The 4,584-nt window shown below is 42.5% G+C and overlaps 1 pseudogene across 1 annotated transcript; it reads left to right on the forward strand.

Annotated features, from left to right (window-relative positions):
- Positions 1 to 261: 261 nt before the first annotated feature.
- Positions 262 to 1,939, forward strand: LOC111525752 (annotated as a pseudogene). The gene has a single exon (XR_002726187.2). The product of XR_002726187.2 is annotated as a tubulin beta-7 chain pseudogene (transcript).
- Positions 1,940 to 4,584: the final 2,645 nt, after the last annotated feature.

Consider the following 4,584-nt stretch of genomic DNA (forward strand, 5'->3'; position numbering starts at 1 on the left):
ATGACAGCACATCTGTTTACATTATGATTTACTGAAGATTTTAAGCCCACTGTTAAGAACTACTGCTCAGAAAGAAAAGTCCCTTTCACAATATTACTGGTCACTGACACTGCACCTGGTTATCCAAGAGCTCAAATGGACATGTACAAGGAAATTAATGTTGTTTTCACGCCTGCTAACACAACATCAAGTCTGCAGCCCATGGATCAGGGAGTAATTTTGACTTTCAAATCTTATTATTTAAGAAATACATTTCATATCTCAGAACCTTCCTGCCGCCGCGTTCGCACCTCGCTCCTCCAGCGTCTGGGGCGCATTCCAACCTTCCAGCCTGCGACCTGCAGAAAAAAAAATTACTTATTTTCTTGCCGCATACATACCTTGAGGCGAGCAAAAAATAATAAATTTTAACCATGAGGGAAATCGTGCACATCCAGGCCGGTCAATGTGGCAACCAGATCGGTGCCAAGTTCTGGGAGGTGATCAGTGATGAACATGGCATTGACCCCACCGGCACCTACCACGGGGACAGCGACCTGCAGCTGGACCGCATCTCCGTGTACTACAATGAAGCCACAGGTGGCAAATATGTTCCTCGTGCCATCCTGGTGGATCTAGAACCTGGGACCATGGACTCTGTTTGCTCAGGTCCTTTTGGCCAGATCTTTAGACCAGACAACTTTGTATTTGGTCAGTCTGGGGCAGGTAACAACTGGGCCAAAGGCCACTACACAGAGGGGGCTGAGCTGGTTGATTCTGTCCTGGATGTGGTAGGGAAGGAAGCAGAGAGCTGTGACTGCCTGCAGGGCTTCCAGCTGACCCACTCACTGGGTGGAGGCACAGGCTCTGGAATGGGCACTCTCCTTATCAGCAAGATACGAGAAGAGTACCCTGATCGCATCATGAACACCTTCAGTGTAGTTCCTTCACCCAAAGTATCTGACACCGTGGTTGAGCCCTACAATGCCACCCTCTCCGTCCATCAGTTGGTAGAGAACACTGATGAGACCTATTGCATTGACAACGAGGCCCTCTATGATATCTGCTTCCGTACTCTGAAGCTGACCACACCAACCTACGGGGATCTGAACCACCTTGTCTCAGCCACCATGAACGGTGTCACCACCTGCCTCTGCTTCCCTGGCCAGCTCAATGCTGACCTCCGCAAGTTGGCAGTCAACATGGTCCCCTTCCCACGCCTCCATTTCTTTATGCCTGGCTTTGCCCCTCTCACCAGCCATGGAAGCCAGCAATATCGAGCTCTTACAGTGCCAGAACTCACCCAGCAGGTCTTCGATGCCAAGAACATGATGGCTGCCTGTGACCCCCGCCACGGCCGATACCTCACCGTGGCTGCTCTCTTCCGTGGTCGGATGTCCATGAAGGAGGTCGATGAGCAGATGCTTAACGTGCAGAACAAAAACAGCAGCTACTTTGTGGAATGGATCCCCAACAACGTCAAGACAGCTGTCTGTGACATCCCACCTCGTGGCCTCAAGATGGCAGTCACCTTCATTGGCAACAGCACGGCCATCCAGGAGCTCTTCAAGCGCATCTCGGAGCAGTTCACTGCCATGTTCCGCCGGAAGGCCTTCCTCCACTGGTACACAGGCGAGGGCATGGACGAGATGGAGTTCACTGAGGCTGAGAGCAACATGAACGACCTCGTCTCTGAGTATCAGCAGTACCAGGATGCCACCGCAGAAGAGGAGGAGGATTTCGGTGAGGAGGCCGAAGAGGAGGCCTAAGGCAGAGCCCCCATCACCTCAGGCTTCTCAGTTCCCTTAGCCCTCTTACTCAACTGCCCCTTTCCTCTCCCTCAGAATTTGTGTTTGCTGCCTCTATCTTGTTTTTTGTTTTTTCTTCTGGGGGGGTCTAGAACAGTGCCTGGCACATAGTAGGCGCTCAATAAATACTTGTTTGTTGAAAAAAAAAAAAAGAAATACATTTCATGAAGCTATAGTTGCCATAGATTATGATTTCTCTGATGAATCTGGGCACCGTAAATTGAAAATCTTCTGGAAAGTCTTCCTGATTCTAAGTGCCATTAAGAACATTCATGATTCATGGGAGGAGGTCAAATTATCAACATTAACAGGAGTTTGGTAGTAGATTCCAACTCTCATAGATGACTTTGAGAGGATTAAGACTTTAGTGGAAGAAGTAACTGCAGATGTGGTAGAAATATCAAGAGAACTAAAATTGTAAGTGGAACCTCAAGATGTGACTGGATTGCTGCAATCTCCTGATAAAACTTGAACAAGATGAGAATTTGCTTCTTACAGATGAGCAGAGAAAGTTGTTTCTTGAGATGAAATCTACTCCTGGTGAAGAACTCCAGTAAATCATTGTTAAGGTGACAACAAAGGATTTAGAATATTATATAAACTTAGTTGATGCAACAGTGGCAGAGTTTGAGAGCACTGACTTCAATTCTGAAAGAAGTTCTACTGTGGGTAAAATGATATTAAACAATATTATACATGACAGAGAAATATTTTGGGAAAGGAGAAGTCAACTGATGTGGCAAATTTCATCGTTGTCTTACTTTAAGAAATTGCCACAGCCACCCCAACCTTTAGCAATCACCACCATGATCAGTCAGTAGCCATCAACATCAAGGTAAGACCTTCCACCAACAAAAAGATTATGACTCTCTGAAGACACCAGTGATGATTAGCTTATTTTAACAATAAAGTATTTTTTAATTAAGGTATGTACATTGTTTTCTTTAGACATAATGCTATTGCACACGTGGCAGACTACAGCATAATGTAAATATAACTTTTATATGCACTAGGAAGCCAAAAGAATTGTGTAACTCATTTTATTGTAATATTAACTTTCTTGCAGTGGTCTAGAACTGAGCTCAAAATACCTCTAAGGCATGCCTGTAATTGATAAATGTCCTAGTTGCCAAATAGAAACTGCTGTAAGCAGATAGGGTAAATCTTTTATCTGTTTAGTACAGTCTTCCTTTCCGCACAATTCTTATTGTCATTGGAACATCTCATTTAAATGTATCAGATTTTGAATATTTAAACAAATAATAAGCAAATGCAATTTTATATTAATTCTCATTATTATAACTGGTTCTAATGTTAACTTCCTCTGTTCAGTCCAGTATATCCCAAAGTGTGGACCTAAGACCATATTAAACATCAGAATTGTTTGGAGTAAGGAGAAGCTTATTAGAAATGTCCTGGCCGGGTGTGGTGGCTCACGTCTGTAATCCCAGCACTTTGGGAGGCTGAGGCAGGTAGATCACGAGGTCAGGAGATCGAGACCATCCTGGCTAACACGGTGAAACCCCGTCTCTACTAAAAATACACACACAAAAAAAAAATTAGCTGGGCATGGTGGAGGATGCCTGTAGTCCCAGCTACTGGGGAGGCTGAGGCAGGAGAATGGCGTGAATCCAGGAGGCAGAGCTTGCAGTGAGCTGAGATGTCACCACTGCACTCCAGCCTGGGTGACAGAGCAAGACTCCGTCTCAAAAAAAAAAAAAAAAAGAAATGTAGATTCCTGGGTCCCTATCTACTGAATCAGAATCTCTTGTCAAGGACAATAGTAATCTCCATTGTTAATATACAGTTCCAATGATCTTTATGCACCAAAATTTGAGTTTCAGTCAAGTAAATGAATCCTTACACCCCATAAAAAAAAAAGAAGAAGAAAAATACTCTATGAAGTGTCACCACAAATAAGGAAATTATAGACAATTACATTTCATAGGATTATAAATGTACGAAAGAGGCCAACTGGACAAAATATGCTGAGTTTCTATTACTCCATGCTGCACCTCGTATTTACTCTTGAGTGCAGCACTCACCATAATGTTTTGCCTCATCATATATTTGATATATGTATTTTCCCTCCTTGACTATTAGCTATTAGGGAGAAGTAACAGTGTCTCCCATTATTAGTGTCAAAAAATAGTGTCAATTATATGTACTGAAATGAAAGAATAAGTATTTTTCTAGTAAGTAAGCTTATTGAGATATAAGAGTTACCTTGAGAAACTCCATTTAAAGTTGCCAGAAGAGCAATACATTATATTTCATTGAATCCAACATGCCACTGATTGTAAAACACACCATTATTTTATGTACTACTAAGAAAGAAAAACCTAGGAAAGTAAATATGACACCACTATTGATTGTAAGATATCCTCCACTTTCAAGGATAATAAAAATGTGAAAAAGTGTGTCTTACTGTTAATGAAATAGGTTACATAGTGTATGGCACCCTGGTAGGCATAAGGAGTAAACACACTTCCACAGGAAATGGTTTTCTTGACTGTATTGTCTATTCATTCCTGTTTTACCATGTTACCATATAAAGAAAGTAGGATTGATATTTCCTCAAGAACCATAGTCTGAGATTTTCTACTGAAAGATATTTTCCCATTGAACACTAGCCAAAGTAGATACAATTCATCGTAAAATATGGGTCTCAACAGACACTGACCCATTGCTTATCCAAATAGAGCACATGTCTCTCCATTCGGCACGCATTTTTTCAGGCCATAGAGCTCTGTAATATGAGCCTTAACTTGTACTCGGTGTTTAAATGGGAGTAATA

This window comes from Piliocolobus tephrosceles, chromosome 1 (assembly GCF_002776525.5).
Source record: "Piliocolobus tephrosceles isolate RC106 chromosome 1, ASM277652v3, whole genome shotgun sequence".
NCBI lineage: Eukaryota > Metazoa > Chordata > Mammalia > Primates > Cercopithecidae > Piliocolobus > Piliocolobus tephrosceles.